Consider the following 21,962-nt stretch of genomic DNA (forward strand, 5'->3'; position numbering starts at 1 on the left):
CCAAGGACAGTGTGAATAAGTAATCTCACTTCTCTCTACTGAAGCAGGAGATAACAATTCCCATTGTGGACAGAGAGAAGACCTGAGCAAGCTCATTTCCTGGCAGTCAAGTGTCAGGGCAGGGAAGGGTCAAGTACCAAACCCAAAATGAAAGACAAAAGAAAAAGAACAGTTTTGACTAAGTCAAAGAAACTTAACCCCAGAAACGTATAGCCCTTTCAGACAAGGCACCAGTTAAATATTTCTCTTTCTCTTAGAAACAGTGTTTGAACCAGAAACCTAATACTTTTATAATTTTCAAGCACTTAGAGCATGCCTTCATACACATTATTGCATTTGATTCTCACAACTATTCTACCAAATGGAATTTATGAATACCTTCATTTGAGGGGCACCTGGGTGGCTCAGCAGGTTAAAGCCTCTGCGTTCAGCTCAGGTCATGATCCCAGGTTCCTGGGATCGAGCCCCACATCGGGCTCTCTGTTCAGCAGGGAGCCTGCTTCCCTCTCTTTCTCTTTGCCTGCCTCTCTGCCTACTTGTGATTTCTGTCAAATAAATAAATAAAATCTTTAAAAAAAAACACCTTCATTTGATAGAGGGGGACACCAAGTTCAAAGCAGATAAACAACTTGTTGAAACACGTAAACCATGATCAAGACAGCACTCAGGGGCGCCTGGGTGGCTCAGTGGGTTAAGCCGCTGCCTTCGGCTCAGGTCATGATCTCAGGGTCCTGGGATCGAGTCCTGCATCGGGCTCTCTGCTCAGCAGGGAGTCTGCTTCCTCCTCTCTCTCTCTGCCTGCCTCTCTGCCTGCTTGTGATTTCTCTCTGTCAAATAAATAAATAAAATCTTTTAAAAAAAAAAAACAAGACAGCACTCAGTGCCAAGTCTTCTGATCTCAAGTCTTTTCTTGGGAAAACACACTGTCTCTCCCGCTTGTTTGAGCCCAAGACAAACAATTTCAAAAATAGCTGGGGGGAAAATACCCTAAAATCAAGTAACTCCGAAGCTCAATTGCCCAAATGCATTTGGCATTGAATTAGTATTCAAGATGATTTTTAAAAAGTTAATCTTTGGTTAGAGTCCACATACAAAAAAAATCAGTCTCAAGTGTTTGGTGGCTTTTTCCTTTTCATTTTTCTGACATTAGTTGGCATGAGGGAAATAAAAATCAAAACCAAAATGAGATACCACCTCACACCTCCTGGAATGGCTAAAATCAACAACTAAAGAAATAACAGATGTTGGAGAGGATGCAGATAAAGAGGAACCCTTTTGCACTGCTGGTAGGAGTGCAAAATAGTGCAGCCACTCTGAAGAACAGCATGGAGGTTCCTCAAGTTGAAAGTAGAGCTACCCTAGCACCCAGAAATTGCACTACTCAGTATTTATCCAAAGGACACAAACATAGTGATTTGAAGGGGCACATGCACCCCAATGTTTATAGCAGCAATGTCCACAACAGCCCAACTATGGAAAGAGCCCAGTTGTCCATTGGCAGATGAATGGATAAAGAAGATATGGTATATATAAACAATGGAATATTTCTCAGCATTCAAAGGAATGAAATCTTGCCATTGGCACTGGCATGGATGCAACTAGCAATGTAAACCAGAGAAAGACAAATACCATATGATTTCATTCTTATGTGGAATTTAAGAAACAAAACAGATGAACATAGGGTTAGGAAATAAAAGATGAAAACAGGGAGACAAACCTTAAGAGGCTCTTAACTGTAGGAAACAAACAGTTTCTGGGAGGGGGAGGTGATGAGCACTAAGGAGGGCACCTGATGGAATGAGCACTGAATGAGTGTTATAGGCAACTGATGAATCACTACGCCAAAACTAATAAAAACAAAATATTTGGGATGCCTGGGTGGCTCAGTTAGTTAAGCAGCTGCCTTCAGCTTGGGTCATGATCCCGGCATCCTGGGATCAAGTCCTGCATCGGGTTCCTTGCTCCTTGGGGAGCCTGCTTCTCCCTCTGCCTCTGCCTGCCACTCTGCCTGCCTGTACTCGCTCTATCTCTCTGACAAATAAATAAAAAAATCTTTAAAAAAAAATTTGGGGGTTAATAATTAAGTAGAAAAAAATAGTATCTCAGAGTATGTTTAATACTTTTTCCACATTGCTTGAAGTTAGATTTAATAAAGTACTAGAGATATAGAAGATATTCACTGTGTCCACTGAGAATTCTTAGTATAAAAAAGCCTACATAAGAATTTTATTATTACATTTAGGCAAGCTTGGACCTGCCATCTGTAGTATTAGGCACAATTCCTATGGTTTAGAATTATCTACTACACCATGAATAATTCTCAATTTCAGCAGCCCTCAAGCTCAAAATTTTTTTGCTCATGGGTTTGTGGGTAGGCTGTATTTCTTGACTAGGCTTGGCAGAGCCAGGTTAGACTCCAGGCTCTATATCAAGTTCATGTGTGTAACAGATGTCTTCAACAGTCTGGGGCCAGGAGCTGCTTGGGATATGTTCTTCTCATGGTAGATGGCAGAACTTCAAGAGACCAAGCCAAACCATCTGAGCACACTTAAACCTTTTACTCATCCATTAAGTGGTATTCCATTGTCCAAACCAAGACACATGGCCAAGGCTTATATCGATGGAGGGGGAAATAGACCATTTCCTCTAGTTGGGAGTACCACAAAGCATGTACACAAATTTATGAATCTCTCAGAAGAAGGAAGTAAAGAGTTGGGAAAATTCATTCCATCCATAATATGGGAAATTTTATTATGTCAAACTTGCATTAACTATAGTCATTAAGTAAATCTCTTTCAAAAAAAAAATTTCCCAGTTTGTTCTTAGAGTGTTGGTGTTTTGTGTGAGAGAAGGACCCAAAAGTGAGATTAGAAAAAGTATCTTGAGAACCATGCCAAAGAATGTAGCCTTCTCCACAAACAATGGGAAGCTACAGAAGCCCCTTTGACTTTGTATTCAGAGATTTCCCCAAACCACCTGCCCCCTATACCTCATTACAATGTCATCCCCAGGGACACATCCCAACCAAATTTTTTTTGGTCTCCTTGTTCTTATCTGGTGGGGCTTTCAGCACACTGGGAAGGTAATAACAAAATAAATGTTGCTGCTCTAGTTTAATTACAATTTAAGTAGTGACACTGACAGTAAAAGAATTTGTTGTTTATTAATTCTTATTTTAGTTTCAATTCACTGTCATGATTTTAACTGACTTAAAGTAGTAGAATTCACTAAAAATGATGTTTTAAATGGTGTCAGCCCTAGTTCTATTGAGATCCTGCCCCAGAGAAAGGGATTCTTACTGTCTTCTCCCTCCTTTTGTCTGTGCCAACTTTGCCTGTCTTCATTCCCTTTCTCATCTCACTATCACCTATTATCTTAACAGATCAATGCACATGATTGAGGCAATCTCCAGAGCCCAAGCATCTCATTGTTATGGTCTACCTGCATGCTGTAGTGATGCCAATGATATAAACTACAAACAATAGTACACCAAGCACATATGGCATTCTCTCTCTGCAAGGAAGACACCCTGTGTCTTCCACCTTATATCCTGACAAATATAATCTCTCTGCTTCCCCAAAGATGTGATAAGGGCATGGATGAAAACCACCTTGCTGAGTTTCACCTTCACATATTGGAATGGATTTTGATTGACAGAATATAAGTGCAAAAAGTAAGATAATAAACAAGGTCCACTCATCTTACACACTTGATTAGAAAAGCTTTTACCCTCTAATACAGATATATTTCTTGAGTGCTTAATCCATTCATTCATTCCCAGAGTTATTCATTCAACTTACAAAATGTCTGCAATGTTCCAGGAACAGTGGTACCAGGCTAGGACCTGAAATATTATTATGAACTACAACAGACACCTTTTGTAGCTATGGGACTAAAGTAATTCACTGGTTTTTTTAAATGATGTGCTTTGAGCCAAAAAAGGACAGTAGGCTCACAAATACTAGCCAACTTGGCTTAAGGAGATCATTTTGCTTCTCCAATTCTATTTTCTAGTCTGTAGAATGGACATAATGATACTTTTTATGTTTCAAGTTTTATTTAAATTCTAGTTAACATATAATGTAATACTGGTTTCAGGAGTAGAATTCAGTGATTCATCAACATACAACAACCAGTGCTCATCATAACAAGTGCCCTCCTTAATCCCCATCACCCTCTAGCCCATCCCCCTCACTCCTCCCTCCATCAACCCTAACTTTTTTCTCTATAAGTAAGAGTCTGTTATGGTTTGTTTCCCTTTTTCCCCTTACCCTATATTTATCTGTTTTTTTTTCTTAAGTTCCACATATGAGTGAAATGATATGGTATTTGTCTTTCTTTGACTGACTTATTTCACTTAGCATAATACATCCTAGCACCATCCATGTCTTTGCAAATGTTAAGATTTCTTTCTGATGGCTGACTAATATTCCATAAAATGTACATGGTGATACTTAATCTACTTTTCTTCCAGAGAAAACTATGCCATTTATGTGTGAGCACAGTACAAATGCTTTATGTCAGTATTATTTTGAGTTTTAAGTAACAGATTGCCTTCAGCAGATCACCTCAATGTAAGGACTGTTAAATATATCCATTACTATTCCTGTGTAACAAGAAACCACAAAATCTCAGTAGAAAATAACACGACCATCTATCTTTATTCTCATAGGTCTATAGGTGAGCTAAAGCAGCCCTACTTCACACTGCAGATCTGTGGGTTGACCAGGATGACTCTACATACCCCTCACTGTACACTGACCAGTGGGACCCTAGGGAAGCATGTTGTTTTTAGGGCAGTGGCAAAATAAATATAAGATAAATATAAGCAGAAGCATGAGAGGCTTCGTAAGGCTTAGGCTCAGAACTAGTATGCTATCATTTCTCACATTCCATTGCTCAAAAACAATCATGTGGCCAAACCCAGTATCAGAGAGGTAGAGAAATTTATGCCCACAGTGGCAAAGTGAAAGGGTAAATACTATCTGAATGATAATCTAGATCATCCTGGCTCTCTTTTTCTCTAAGAATTTTCTGAGAAAAACCTTGGGTGGGATATTGGCTTTCAACATGCCATTACCCTGCTCAAGAACCACAATGACTCTAGCACATATTTATTTACTAACCCATTAGCTATTAATAATCTCCTTGTACCCTGACATCTCCATTGTAGAGGATGAAAACTCAATACGTCATTTCTCAGCTTCCTTTGCCTCTAGGGGTAGGCGTGTGGAATGTGGCCCAGTTCTGTTTAATGAAACAAAACCACAAGCCTGACAAAGACCTTTAGAAAAGATTTTGATCCATTTAGAAAAAGATAAGTAGGAAAGGAGAGCTGGTAGGTAAACCATTTTCCCCTTTTCCCCCAACAGGAAAGTAGAAGTGATGTCTAAAGCTGTAGCAGCCATCTTAGGACTACGACATGGCAACTATTAGAACAGAAGGTCAGGATGTTCAACACTGGTTCCCTGATGGCATCATTAGGCATCATCGATAAGTAAAGAAAACCTTTTTTGTTAAGGTCACTTCTGTATCACTTGCAAGTAAGTCCAACTTATACAGGTTCCCAATTATCTATTTGTAACATTTAAACTCTTCTGCCTAGTTTTCTGTATCTTTACTAACCTGGTCCCAATGCATCATTCCATCATTTACAAAACTGCTCCCTCAACTCATGTCAGACTGCTCTCTTCACATGTCTTTGTTTTTGAATTTTCCTCTCCCTGTTCATTTGCCAATCCAATTACAATCTGTCCTCCAAAATAGAACTCATATCCAACTTTCTCCATTAAGTTCAACCCAAAGAGAACGCTTCCCTTTTCTGAAACCCAGTTGAGAGCTGATCTTTCAAAAACCCAGCTTAGTTTTTGTGTTCTCAATCTTTCTTAGATGACTGCTTCTTAATACTTAAAGAAGAGTGACTATTCTTTCTGGGCTACAGGGACATGGCTATGCACACCAAGAAGGTTGGAATATCTATCAGTAAATATAGGACCTATTACGGTGCCTCCCTCAGAAAAAAAGGTGAAGAAGATTGAAATAAGCCAGCACACTAAGTGCACTTGCTCCTTCTGGACCAAAACCAAGATGAAAAGATGAACAGTGGGGACCTGGCATTGTGGTTCCTGCCTGGATCTACAACACCATTTCTGCATCACAGTAATGTCAGCCATCAGAAGCTGAAGGAATTCACAGACCAACAGAAGCTCCACCATTTGAAACATTGATAGCCTATAATAAATGTGTTAATTTATGTAACAAGAGTGACAACAAAAGAGCAACCATTTCTTATGGATGGATCTCCATGGTCCCAAATAGCACAGGTCTTAGAACACAGCAAAATACATGTTGATTATGATTAATAGGACATAGTCTCTCATATACCAACAGGCTGGCTGGTATGCATGTAATTTTTAGTTAATCCTCTGGAAGTTAGAATGTACTTTGCATAGAAAATCCAACCAATCTACTTATGTAAACATGCCAAGAGAAAGGCAACTCCACAACCCAAGGCAATATTCATCCATTTGTCCATTCATTTGTTCACCAAATAATTATCAGGTACCTATGTCATAGAACTATTTTCATGAGATATATTAATACATCTCCACCTCCATCTCCTTCTCTACTACTTTCTAGAACACACGCATTTTTCTATGACCATAAGCTGCAACTCAGACTTCCTCTCTCCTATGCACTCCATATTGCCTAAGTGATCTACATCCATCCCCCACAGGACCTGGTTTTTCAGACAGTGAACTCAGGTGCATATTAGGAGAAAAGTAATCTGACTGTTCTCACTCACATCAGCTGTGCATCACTGACAGCCCCTTTATGGGTCCCAGGTGCTCCTATCTCTTTTATTTATGTATTATCTTTCAATTCAGAAGAATTTCACTCTGGATACAAGTTGAGGAAGTTCAGAATACATGTAAGGCATCATACCTCTCCTCTGAACCCAGTGGCAAGTCAAGCATGAGTTTATTTATGAACCTAAAAGATCCTTTTAGAAAACAGATTTATTTAGGTATGCTTGACACACAATAACCCACCATGTTTCAAGTGTATGACTTGATAAATTCTGATGTGTGTATACTCATGAAATCACTGAGACAATCAACATTTCCAACACCTTAGAAAGTTTTCTGTCTTGGGGTACCTGGGTAGCTCAGTCATTAAGCCTTCAGCTTGGGTCATGATCCCAGGGTCCTAGGGTCGAGCCCCGCATCAGGCTCTCTGCTCAGTGGGAAGCCTGCTTCTCCCCCTCCCACTCCTCCTTCTTGTGTTTCCTCTCTCTCTGTGTCTCTATCAAATAAATAAAATCCTTAAAAAATTAAAAAATAAAAGTCTCCTGTCTTTTTGTATCCACTGATCTGCTGTCACAATATGTTAGATTGAATTTCTTATTTGACATAAAGGGAATCACATAGTATAGATAGAAAGAATCCAAAAGAAAATCTATCCTTATCTATCAGTATAATCATTTTTATATCCATTCATATTTTAAAAAATATATCAATAGACCATTCCTTTAAATTGCTAAGCAGTATTATATGGACATACCATATTTTTCTTATCCATTCACCTGTTGATCGATATTTAGATTTTTACTAGCATTTCCAAAGTATTAGTATCAGAGGCCCTGTTAACAGGTTGCAGAGGTGAGAGACTTCATATCATGTATTTATAACTAGGGAATTACTTATGGCTCAGAAACAATTCTCCATATGTGTCTCACATTCTGGCAGGTCTTTTGAGCAAAGGCATTGACAGCTGTTGTTCCAGAGTATCTCCCCAATGCTGTTTGTGTATCACAGAGCCAGGACTAGAAGGAGGCAAACATGGCACCTAGGGTTCCAAATTAAGAGAGATACTCACCCCAATGTTTGTGTAAGTGTAGGACCAGCACCAGTGAAGGAGCAACTCCTTAAACGTCGTGCTTAGGCTCCTCTCTTGCCTTACTTACCCTGGCCCTGGACCTTACACAGCCAACAGTTTTGGCAGATAATGTTTCCCCCCAGAGCAGAAGGCAGGTGCATTTGCTCTCCAGGATTTTGAAGGTACTAGATCCCTCTAGGGCAAAGATAGGCAGGTTTGCCAACAGTCCCCTTTAAAAGACTGCATTTCCTGTGTTCAGAGCTCCTACCCTGGCTATAAATGCACCATGTATGCAACATTCAGCCAGGCCCACCTCTGTGTCACCTCCATAGGACTTCACGGAACTGGTACAAACATGAAGCTAATCCTGACAATTGTATCATGAGTAACGAAGTCCCTTTTCTGTGGCTGAGGAACTGGATATTTCTTTCAGCATCTATGAAACTATGGCTGGCTCCATTGTTACTTGCAAGTAGGAAGAAATCTCAGGCCCTTCAGTTTTGACAACTATTAGCACAGAGTGATGCCAAATCCATTATCTTGAAACCCAGCTGAGAGCGAACTTTTAGGTAGTGCAGGCACCTCCTGCATGCTCTTGGGTAAAAGCCTTGACAGATTTCATTCTAACCCTTCTGTATACTCCATTATTGCACTCATTTATTCACTTGGCAAGCATTTATTAAACTCTTACTACATGCCAAGCACTGTGTTATAGAAAATGGGATTTTTGCCTTCCTGGATTCACTACTTGGTGGAGACAGCAGACAAATGAAAATGGTAATTCATGGAATAACTGCTGTAACCAAGAATTGCTGTCAGGGAAGACTTCAGAGGAGGTGGTGTTTGACTTGAGTCTTAAGAGAACTGCAGGCATTTGTTGAGATTGAAGATGAGAGCTGGGTGGAGGGAAGAAGCACGCGCAAAGTCGTATGTATCTGTATGAGAGAGAAACTTCCATTCAGAGAATGATGAGGGAGTTACTGTGGCTAAAGAAAAGTTTGTGTGTTGAGGGGGAATCAAAAGAGAGGGAGAGACTACGGGAGGAAGGGTGTGGTATTGGGAGAGAAACTCTAAAGACTTAGATATAAAAGAGAAGGATCTGGAATGCAAATCTAAGGAACTGGGCTTTAAGTAAAATGGATTTATTTTTTAAGTAGGGAAGTCTTTACTTTTTAAGTGGGAAAACCATGCTATTTATGTTTATCACATTGAATTATAACCATTTGTACCAACAGAAATTCCCCCTGCTAGCACTGAGTTCCTGTGGGACTTAAGGACTCCATCTTGTTCACTCTTGCCCTCCAATTCCACCCTAGTTGCTACTCAAAAAGAAAAAAAAAATGATACTAACGAATGAGTTACTCAGGAAAAATTAACTTCTCCTCTCAGGTAATCTCTACGTCTAATGTGCCTCAAAATACCTCATTTGTGAACACTTAAAACAAATAATGAGAAACTGGAATGTTTCTGGTATTTTGGGGAAAAAATTACTATTCCAGGTTATAGCTTACAATTTTTCTTTCATTTTTTATTACTTTATTCATGAGATGACTTTTTTTAATCACTTTGTGTAGGATACTAATACAGTACTTATCTCTACTCTAAAATTTTATATTCTTTTTAAATATACTTCTTTTAAATTTATAAGGTACCATGTATTATTCATTGACAAGCCTTGGCTCATACCACAGATTATATATCACTTTTTCTCTGTATCATAAGTGGTCATTTAGATTGAAATCAAAATTATGTTTAACTGAACTCATAGCTGGTGAGTTATTCTCTCATTTCAAACTTATTTTCTGGCCACTTGTCTCTACCAAATGTTATAGATGAAACATCTTTCATTAAAGCACTTGTAGTAAAGAAGCTAATATACCAATATTTGTTTTATCCTAAAATATTTTCTTAGTTCTAAAAGTTTTGATTTGCTCCTACTGTGGAAACCCCAGGTTGAAAACATATTCCTTATTCACGAAGAAGTGAGATTATATGTAGATATATTCCACTGAAATATTAGAAACCCCAAATTCACTTAATTCTGTCCTTTTTCTTTCAGTTCAAATATATTTGTTCAAATAAAATACTATTATAGAAAACTTCCTACTGATCAAAATTATTCTTGTTTTAAATGCATTGTAACACTTTAAAAAGTTCTTTTGCGTATGCATTTGCCTGCAATGACAAGGACTTAAATAAGCACAGAGTCTCTCTAGACATCTTTCCCTTTGAGATAAACTTGCATTTTCTACTGAGGGTGATCGAACTCAAATGTGAGTAAGAAATACCTAAGACAAGAGTTGATCATCATAACCAACCAGACACCTTCTCTTTTCCTAAGGTGATTTTGCCCTCTAGAAATAGAAGCCCCAGCTTTGCTCCTCTTTCCCTGCTTCCTTCTTGAAGCAACTGTAATTGCTTCTTAAAAATAGCACTGTTATGTTGTGCCAGCTCTCACCAGTGTTAGTTATTACCACATTTCTCAGGACATTTTGAAGTCTGGCAAAATAAGGGGTAAAGAGTAACCAAGCCTGTTTTGTTCTGTTTTAATCAACCAACCGTTTTGTTTGGAGAAACTTGTTGGCGGACAAAAACAGTACTGGAGGGGCGCCTGGGTGGCTCAGTGGGTTAAGCCGCTGCCTTCGGCTCGGGTCATGATCTCAGGGTCCTGGGATCGAGTCCCGCATCGGGCTCTCTGCTCAGCAGGGAGCCTGATTCCTCCTCTCTCTCTCTGCCTGCCTCTCTGCCTACTTGTAATCCTCTCTGTCAAATAAATAAATAAAATCTTAAAAAAAAAAAAGTACTGGAAGTTTAATCTTTTGGGAACTCAACTTGGTTCCATTCTGTAAGCACAGGCCTACTCAGGTACCCCATTGTGATGGAAGCTGCTTGAGAGTGGAGACGAAACCCAAGTCCACAGCTAGCACAAATGAATGACCCAGCCTCAGGGGACAGTGTCCTGTGACGGAAGGAAAAAAAGCCTAGAGTCTTCTCTGAACCACAATGCTTCCTACACATGTCATAAAGCACCCTGAACTTCCTTCTTATGTGGAACATAGAAATAATTAGAGCCTATCTCAGAAGACAGTGTGGAGTTCAAAAGGCACAATTCAAGGAAAAGCAGTTCCTAAGTTCAATCTAGTTTGGGTTCTGTATTTTTTCCCTACACACATGTACTTTCAATATGTCTAACTTCTATACATACATACCTTTTAAAACCCCAGACACACTCATATAAATAAAACCCAAATCCCCTGGGACCTCCGGCATTAATCACAGTATTCATCTCCCCTTTCACGGAGCAACCATTAGCGGTGGTTCATTAGCTGGCACGTGTTTCGTGCACCTAACCACATGGGTTGCCTGGAGAGCTCCAATTCTGTACTCTATAACCACAGTGTGTTATTCCATTTTGTGAAGAGACCGCATCTTATGGATTTACTCTGGACAGATATTTACAGAGTTTCTTACACTTTACCCACATAAATAAGACTGAGATGGACATCCTAGTACTCTCGCTGGAGAGTGCAGGGCGTGCAGGGCAGGCCCCTCAAGGGAGAACGCTCAAGTGGGTATTTTATACTTGCAACTCATGGTGAAAGCCTTTTCAAAGGGACTCTACCAGTTGGCATTCACCAGTGGACATATTCGCATATTCTCAGCCTTTTCTGACTGAAGTTTGGTCATCCTGATGCAGAACTGACAGCTTGTTGGTTGAGAGTGAAAATGAACTTTTCACAGGTTGTATTAAATATTTCAATTTCTACTCTGAATTCAAGGTGTACACTCTTGCCTGTGTTTCTCCTATAAGTTTCTTCTTTTATTGAGGTACAGGGTTTTTTTTCTGTGTTTTGGATACTAATCCTTTGTTATATATGCTAAAAATACCCTCCCCACATGTTGCCTTTCTCTCAGTTGTGTGTTTTTAAGTGTCCTTTGACTTAGAAAAGTCTCCACCTGGACCTACTCAAATGTAGTCTTTTCCTTCTATGCTTAGACATTTGTATTTTAAAATGTCTTCTACTCTTCATGGTCATAAAGATGTTACTCCGCAATTCCTTATGAATATTTTAGATAACTCTAAAATCCTAGTACTCTCGCTGGAGAGTGCAGGGCGTGCAGGGCAGGCCCCTCAAGGGAGAACGCCCCTCAAGAGATAACTCTTTAAACTTAAACATCCAGCTTCTCTGGAATTATTTTTTATGTATAGTCTATTGGGAAACCTGATCAAAAAAGTCCATGACCACCTTTTGACCCAAGCACTGGACCCAGGAACTCAGACTCCTCACCCCTCCCCTGTCCTTGGAATGTGGCTTCTGCTTGCCTTTCCCACTCCCAGAGACTGCTCCAAGAACAGAGCCTTGAGACAGTGAGGTTACGTTGAAAACACCGACATGGTATCTGTGACTGAGTTCAGTTAAGGGCATCTCTCTGAACTTTGAAGATCCAGAAGCCATGTGTGGTGATCCATACATATTCCTGGGGCTCCAAGACAAGCCTCATATGAACCTTCCTCTTGCTAGGATTAAAATTGCCACCTACCACCATGTGGTGGTCTCTCTCTGCCTCTAAGAGGGCTGGTTTCAGATTACACAAAGCTCCCAGGAAGGTCATGAACTCACACAGTCTTAGGAAGCAATCTACTTTTTCAATATAAAAGTCCTTTCCCAACAGCATTTATTGAACAATCCATCAGTTCCTCATTAATTTTTAGTGCCACCTCCTTCACAGAGCTATCTTCCGTTTCTTCCTACGCTGTCTGCTTGGATCCCGAGCTACTGGTCTCCTCCTTCTCCAACAGCACGCTATGCTAAGTACTGCAGTTGCACGATGCACCCTAAGCTTTGCTAAGTTCGTTTTACACACTTTTTCTGTCCGTTTACTATTCTGGAAGTATTTCAGAATGTTTGGTGAGTTCCATTAAAAATCTGAAGGATTTCTTGTATTATAAGACGTTCCTAAATTAATTGGAAGATAATCAACATCTGAGTGCTCCATGTTAGTGTAGCTTATATACACATTTTTGTATTGTAAGATTTAATTCTTTTTTAGAGATCTTTCACGTGTATCTTAGTAGGTTTGTAGTTTTACCAGGTTTCTATTTTTATTCCTATACTGAAAAGGATATTTTCTCTTATCTCTTTCATTGTTGTTGGTATAGAATCTTTTTTTTTAAATACTGATCTTATCTCAAAAATCCTGAAGTCATAATATATGTTTATCTTCTTGGATTTTTCTATTAACAGTCCACAAATAACAAACTTTAAACACTTAGGAGTTTTCGCTATTAAATTCAATTTTGAAGACCTCCGCTGAAATATTAGGTAAGAGAAACCAACATCCTCCTCATGTCCCAGACCTAAGCTGAATGGGCATACTTATCAGCATGAAGTAGGATGTTCAGGCATTCTTAGTTCCTATTTCCCAGGAGATTTTATCACTAATGAGTTTTTAAATCTTTCCTCGTTTCTCAGCCATTGATTGGGGGTAGATGTGTATATATTGGTTTTATTTTACTTTGCTAAGGTAGCAAATTCCACTGATAGCTTTTCTCATTTCTGAATATTCTTTAATTCCTGGTATAAATTCCCACTTGATTCTACAGCTTTGCTATATATCCGATTTTTATTTGGATTTTCCTGTAAATGTTCATAAGGTGAGACTGGCCCACGATTTTTATTTGACTTTCTTTGGTTGTAGTTCTAGCCATAGAAAATGTTTTATGCATTTTCCTTTAAATATGCTCAATGGCAAGTCTTAAAGAAAAAAAGGGCGGGGTTGCTCAGTCATTTAAATTTCCATCCAAGTTTACTACTAAAACTGGATAATCTTCAAGTTATTTTGAGGGAGAGGTGTATTTTAAAGAACAGCTTTTGTGTATTATTGAACTTTTTATTCATATTTGCTACTTCTTGGGTCAAGATTGTTATGCATGTGCACATCTATGCGTGTATATATATATTTACACATTGGGACTTCTCTATGCATACTTCTAGGAAATCTCTTTTACCTAAGTTTAAATTCAATGACCCCCTTTAACTATGTGTTCATGTGCATATTATACCTTTTCTCATTCCAAATACTGGTCTTCCCCCAAAGATTTGCCTCTATCACTTTTTTTTAAAGATGTAGCTGTTGGTTGTACAGGTCCTAAACCAATATTTCTTTTATTAAATTTTCTCTTTACTTCCTCTTTGGCTTTACTCTACTTTACTGTTTTTCTTTCACCAGTTTCTATAGAGTTCTATCTTAAACATGTTTCATTTTATTTTTAAAGGCAAGCAAGGAACTTCCCTCTTAGACCTTCTGTGGTTGTCCACAAGTTATGCAATATAGAACTTTTTAACCATTTAATTTGAAATAGCATTTTACTTTAGAGAACATTTGAGTTTTTAGAAATGAGGACAGTGTTCACACAAAGACAAGCTATTTCTTCACTGTTTTTAATTTTGACCTGGAAATGGCCTGTGACTGGTTTTCAGAATTTAAGGCTAACATTTGACCTTGTGCAAACCTCTTGTTTTCGAGAGTATCCTATGTACACTTTGAAGAACGTATGTTCTTTATTATGTTTATGATTCTGTTATTGAGATTTTGGGGGTTTTATTTTTTATTTTTTAAAGATTTTATTTATTTGTCAGAGAGAGAGTATGCACACAAGCAGGGGGAGAAGCAGAGACAGAGGGACAAGCAGGTTCCCCGCTGAGCAGGGAGCCTGGTGCAGGACTCCATCCCATGACCCTGGGACCTTGACCTGAACTGAAGGCAGACATTTAGCTGACTGAGCCACCCAGGTGCCCCGAGAATTTTTTTTTTTTTTAAACACACACACCTCTCGAGGCACCTGGGTGGCTCAGTCATTAAGTATCTGCCTTTGGCTCAGGTCATGATCCCAGGGTCCTGGGACAGAACACCGAATCCGGCTCCCCGCTCAGCAGGAGGCCTTTTTCTCCCTCTCCCACTCCCCCTGCTTGTGTTCCTTCTCTCGTTGTATCTCTGTCAAATAAATAAAATCTTTAAAAAAATAAAACCCACCTCTCCATCAGATTCATTTTCATAGATAGCTACACTGTGCTCAACTCTCCCACCAGGATTATACTTTGCTTATTTCTTGTAATTTGTCAGTTTTCGTGTTGTCTTTGGGCTATGTTGTAAAGTTTACTTAAGTTTATCATTCATTGCTGCATGTCATCAATTAGTCCTATCTTTTTCAGATGGCCCTCCCTTTTGTATCGTTCATGTTCGTGTTCCTTAAATTCTACTTTGTCTGATATGCCATTAAGGCAGCATTTTTTTTTTAAAGATTTTCTTTATTTGAGAGAGAGAAAGCACAAGTAGATTGAAGGGCAGAGGGAGAAGCAGACTCCCCACTGAGCAGGGAGCCCAATGTGAAACTGGATCCCAGGATGCCAGGATCATGACCTGAGCTGAAGGTAGACGCTTAACTGCCTGAGCCACCCAGGCAACAAAGGCAGCTTTCTTTGCCTTCTTCTCCTGGCATATCTTAACCCCTTTATTTTTCAAGCTTACTGGTTTTTACATCTTCTCTTACAAGCTGCATATAATTAAATTTTATATTCCAGGCAAACCCTTAACTGAGAATCTTAGTCCACTTGTGTTTTTATGACGACTGAATTTCAACTTCATTCGGCCACTCCCTTATTTTCTATTTACCATACATACTTCTCCTTTCATTTCTAGTTTCCTGACTTCGGTTCAAGTGATCTTTTTCCTTCATGTTTTGCTCCCCCTTACTGATTAAGAGCCATAGTCCATTTCTTTACTTCTAGGGATTACCCTTAAAGTTTTAGCATATTTGAGTCTTTCTTTTAAATACCGGGTTAAGCACATACCTATTTCTTCCTCGACCACAAGACAAAAACTTTAGCATATTTTCTCTAAATGTCTCTGGAATTCTAACACTTACTGGGTTATCATTTCCTTGTAGATTATTTCTTTTTACCCACCTCTGGTAGCTTCTGTTCTTTTTTCAACTGGAGATGGTCTTAAGTTTTATACCAATGGTGTCTAGATGTTTCGTGGGGTTTTTTTGTTTTTGTTTTTGTTTTTGTTTTTTAACGTCCTGCTTCAAACCTGCAATGTTTGAAGATCAAACCCATCCTTCAGTTTGCTACACTAATGCTCTGCATACCACTTTTGGCTTTTGGGGAAAAAAAAACCTGTGAGATAGACATTGGATTTTTTTTCCACCTCCTTAGCTACACTGTGTTTCCTCCATTATGTCCATACCAGTTATGGATGTCCTACAAGATGTAGTTCCCAGAACATCATCTTCTAGGTGACGCCATTTCAGGCTTAGATTTGTCTCAATTCCAGGCTATGGCCCATATAGGAAGTCAGTTAGAATTGAAAAATGTTTAAAAATCACTGTGAGCATTTTCGTGGTGAGAATGCATCATTTTATCGGCTAGCATGGACAGAAAAACTGTCTTTGGTGTGGGCAGTGAACACTAGGTTATAACTAATATCTTTATCAAAAATTTAAGATCTCTCTACCTCTATGAATTATACACAATTATCTATGAACACTTCTATATAAAGCTCAGTCATTATATGAACTTAAGTTATGTCTAGGAAATCTTCGTTTTCTCATTTTCATCCCTTGCTTTAAGGCCACTATCCCTCCAAACTGCCACATATATCCTCATCTTTAAGGCAACTGCCTTCAACATGAGGATTAAGACTTTGCAAAGTCAATGAAATCATGTCCTGTGACCACTCACCTCCAAAACCCAATCATTTGAAGTGCTTTATTGTATGCGTGTTTGTGGGTCTCCTACTTCCTTTGAGAACAATACTCAACACAATCACAATCACATGAATGCAGCCAAAGCCTTTAAACCAAATTGTCCAGAGCAGGACAAAAGGGTTTTAAAGGGATCAGCTTTCTTTAAAACAGTAGAGTTCTGGTTCTTAAAACAGTCCCTATTCTTATTCAAATTTACTTTAATAAGTCAGAAGATTCTAACTGCAGTAGGATTAAGATAATGCTCTTGAATAAGTTTTAGAGTGTGCTTTTACATACATGAAATTTACTCTTCACAAGAAACATTTATTCTACTGGACTAAGCGAGGTAAAAAGACCCTGTGCAGCCCCATCAACAGCCCACACTGAACCAAGACTCCCATCTAGGACACTCTGTCCTGGGAGTTTATGGCTTCTCCCAGTCCAGCTTTTCAAATTACTTTCATGGGAAGTAGGTGGGGGAATCACAAGAGCCAACAAAACTTTGAAAGATTCACTTAATGACCCCTTAAAGTTTGCCACAAGAGTTCAGTGCCACTAAACTGCGAGATGCAGGTTATTGTGATCACATCCTATTTGCATTTAAACAGCCAACTTTGTGGTCCATGATTTGAGAGATTCCACCCTAATGGGAAAATTTCCCTGGGATATCAGCAACAATCACCACCATCCAGTTTTAGAACATCTTCATCCCCTCAATAAAATCCTTCTTGGTTCTTACATATCTGCCCTTCACTTCCCTGTGCCCCAACCCTATGCAACCACTCGTCTCTTTTCTGCTCCTTTAGGTTTAGAATCCAGTGTGGGCTCTTGTGCCTGGCTTCATTCACTTAGGATGTTCCTGAGGCTCATCCATGTATCAGAAATTTGTTCCTTTTTATTGCTGAATATATCACATTTATCCATTCATTAGTTGGCAGAATTCCCAGCTGCTTCCTCTGTTTCCCCAACACATTTTTATGACAGGGTGGTAGCTTATGGCTCATGCTTTGAATGTTCCTTTCTAGAACTCCAAGTAGCTAAATGCTCTGTATAGCTACAGAACACCATATCTGATACCTCAGCTCCCTCTGCCAACTCTGACCCCCCTCAGCCACCAATCCAATGGGTTTTAACAAAATTGGTTTTTAAAGGACCATAAGACCATTACAGGACTTCATTCACCTCCATTTTTAATGACCAACTATGAATGGGGTCATTTATTTAAGGCATTTTTCCAGCATCTGAAGATATGGTTATCATCGTACAACTCAGTGATTCTTCTGAAAGTCATGGAACGACGTACATAAAATGGGTGCGCTTTATGGTATATAAATCATTGCTCAATAGTTAAAAAAAAGTTAAGGAAGATAGATGATAGAACCCACAGAATGATTCAGTTAGGTATTTATGAGATGCAGGAAAATCTTGCCAGTAGCAGCCCACTATCTGTTTTGAGCTCTGTACGGTCACTTACATGCCAAGCCTTCGCCTCTCCCACAGTGGCCAAATCCATGCCAGTAGCATAAAAAGGGAACAGTATACTAGGTTATCAGAACAAGTTTTGAACTATCAAAACTACCTTGGACTTGTACATTTGCCACTTTTAAAGCAAATGAGATTACCCAAGATTTAGGATAGATCTAACAAATGAAAACCTAGAATACCATGTTAAATTTCAATTTCTGATGGGCAATGGACAATTGGCCAGGATATACATATCCCATCCAACACCCAAGGCATATGAAAACTAAAGTGTACTTGGTACATTCTCAGGCATATGAAAACTAAAGTGTACTTGGTACATTCTCAGCGACAAGCTACTTATTAGTCTCTCTGAAATGTCAGTATAACCTCTATTTTATCTAGCAACCTTACAAAATCTAGTACCCCCTTGTTAATAGGGGAATATTAAAACCACCTTATAAAACAGTGAGATTACACAGGCTATTTAGATACATGAGCAAGTTATCTCCAAGAATTAGCTTTTCAATTAATGGTGCTTCTGCCTTAACTGCCTGTTTAGATATTCCATCATCCTCTAAGCGTGGAGCCCCATCCTGAACCACAGCTGGCCATGGTGGAATGTTAAATCACTCAGGTCTTGCTCCCTTCATCTCCTAATGGATGAAGTCTTGGCGCCAGACAATAAACCTGGCACGCACCAGCCACTCACGACGGTGTCAGTCCCAGCTGCGGCACACGGGATTTAATTCCTGTCAAGACAGAATCCAGTCTGGTACAGGAAAAATGTGCTTAGAACAGAGAGGAAATGAAGAACATAGGTATGCACAGGACAGCCAAGAGAAAGGAGGGAAGCCGTCATGAGATACTGAGTACAGTTCTGGAACTAGTCTTCCCGCCCTGGACTCTTAGATGCCACCACCTATTTGTACCTACACTATTTTATGAGAACTTCCTTTTATGGGGACACCAGTTTAAGTCAAGTCCACGTATGCTAGATTTTTTTTCAGATTATATATGTATTTTTATCTTTTATGTAAATTCAATTAACATATAGTGTATTATTAGTTTCAGCAGTAGAGTTCAGTGATTCATCAGCCTTATATATAATAATACCCAGTGCTCATGAAACCACGTGCCCTCAATGTCCATCCCCCAGTTACCCCACCCTCTACCCATCTTCCCTCCAGCAGCCCTTGGTTTGTTTCATATAATACAGAAACTCTTATGATTTGTCTCCCTCTATGATTTTGTCTGATTTTACTTGTCCCTCCCTTCCCCTATGATCTCTGTTTTGTTTCTTAAATTCCACATATGAATGAGATCATACGATAATTGTCTTTCTCTGATTGACTTATCTCACTTAGCATAATACCCTCTAGTTCCATCAACGTCATTGCAAATGTCACGATTTCATTTCTTGATGGCTGAGTAATATTCCTGTGTGCGTGTGTGTGTGTGTGTGTGTGTGTGTGTTCTTTATCCATTCATCTGTTGATGGACATCTGGGCTCCTTCCATAGTTTGGCTGCTATGGACATTGCTACTATAAACATTTGGGTGCACATGCCCCTTCAGATCCCTACATTTGTATCTTTGGGGTAAATACCCAGTAGTGTAATTGCTGGGTGATAGGGTAGCTCTATTTTCAGCTTTTTGAGGAACCTCTATACAGTTTTCCAAAGTGGCTGCCCAGCTTTCATTGCACCAACAGCATAAGAGGGCTCCCCTTTCTCTAATGCTAGATTTTAGACACAGTTACTGAACTGACTCTCTCAGGGCCTGGAATAGCAACAATGCAAAGCTAGACTCATTCATCTGCCCTGACAGCAACAGAATCAATGAGAAATCAGATCATTCAAGTAACTCATTCACCACTTTGATTCTAAAAGCAATAGTAAGAAGTATAGAAAAATTTTAAAAAGAATCCACAGGGAACATGCAATTCTATTACCTAATGACAAACTGTGAGAAGAAAAAGGAATGCTACATGCAGTTTTATATATTTTGGATGATATTTTATTTCCCCCAAAATAGTTTCAAAATATTTGAATCTTAATGAGTATGTAATACTCCAGAAGGTAACACTATACAGCAATCATTTTATTTGTGACCCATTTCCTACTAGTCATTGTACTAATAAAATCTAGTCTTGTACATATACCTCTATTCACCTTAACCTCATTTCCCTTATGACAAATTCCTAGAAAGCCAATTAGTAGATAAGACAATTGCCAGCTTTCTTTCAAGATAGGTTACAATAATTTATACTCCCTTTTGTAATGAGGATATTTAAGAGGCCTGCTTTTATAATCTCCACATCTCCCTACCAAAGCCATCTTGCAATTTTAAGACAAAAAAAACCCTGCTATCCTTTTAGGAGCACTAGAGGAACTCTGACTTAACCTTTACCCCTGCCCACCAAATGGTCTTGGTCTTCACTGAATAGCTAAAAGGAGGGACCATGAAGTTCACAAAAATGAAGCCAATGCCTGCACTCCATCTTCTAGCGGCCTACAGACTTCTATGGAAGTCAAATATAACTCTTATGTAACACTTAGTTGACTCACTCTTTGGGGTTCCAAGTAGACATATGATCAAGAGTGTGAAAGTATATTGGGGCACCTGGGTGGTTCAGTGGGTTGAGCTTCTGCCTTCAGCTCAAGTCATGATTTCAGGGTCCTGGGATCGAGCCCTGCATCAGACTCCCTGCTCAGCAGGGAGGCTGCGTCCCCCCCCACCCCGCCTGCCTCTCTGCCTACTTGTGATCTCTGTCAAGTAAAAAAAAAAAATAATAGTGTGAGAGTATAGCCAGCAAGACAGTCATAGAGCGAATCAAGAGCAGTGCTAAGCAGTTGTGCTATATGCTTAGGTATCGGGGTTCCAAGCATATATCATTGAATGGCCCACACATGTTGGTGTCCATCCATTGGAGGAGGTGCTATCAGTGAACAGGAACAACATGTAGTTCAGAGAGTAAAAGTCTAAGAGCATTGACAGAAACAGACACTCATGAATCCCAGTACTCAAAATCCATAACGTGGTCATAAAGAAAGAAAAAAACAAGATTTTTTGTTTATTTTTATTTTGAGCAGCCAAGCAGCAGGCCTATTTAAGTCTCCAACTAGTTCCCTCTGACTAGCCACCTGTAAGGAGAGAGCTGTAGATCTCTTCGAATGACAGGATATACAACCTTCTTTAATAACAAAAAATAAAAATGTGATTTTAGTTAGGAAAGACTTAAGGAGTCTATAGAACCAAAAGGATTTTAAGACAAGAATCATGGGACCTGACAATTCTAGGAGGCCCAGGCACAGGCAAAAGCAAACCTTCTTAGAGAAAGAAGACTAAGCTACTTCGAGGCTATCTGTGCTTTGGGAACCCCAATACGAAAAGGCAGGGATGCCGCAGCCCAGAAGTCTAAGGATGATGGTTAATGCTGAGAAAGGCCTTCTGGTTGATTCAGGATGCCTTTGGGAGGGGAATAGCTATCGTGTGTAGTTACATAGCATTGTGTAACAGAGCAGGCCACCCTAAGTCTCCCGAGATCAGGGGGATCTACAGGATTGCTGAACACCAAGGTTACATGGCATCAAGACTGTCAGAGCTTTCAGATCCAGGGAACCCCAGCCAAGTGGTGTGTTCTGCCTGGGTCTGTCTGGGTTCTGCCTGGCTGAGATAAGCTTGAAGTGCTTTGTAACCCTACACTGCCTGGCATCTCTTAGTCTGGACTATTTCATGTATTGTTGTTGTTGTTTTTTTAATGGGGATTTTACTTCTTAGGAAATTCTCTCAACGCTTTTAGGTTGGATGTATCACACCCACAAAAAAAAAACAAAAAACAAAAAACAAAAAACAAACAAAAAAAAAAAGTC

The sequence above is a fragment of the Mustela erminea genome, chromosome X (assembly GCF_009829155.1).
Source record: "Mustela erminea isolate mMusErm1 chromosome X, mMusErm1.Pri, whole genome shotgun sequence".
Lineage (NCBI taxonomy): Eukaryota > Metazoa > Chordata > Mammalia > Carnivora > Mustelidae > Mustela > Mustela erminea.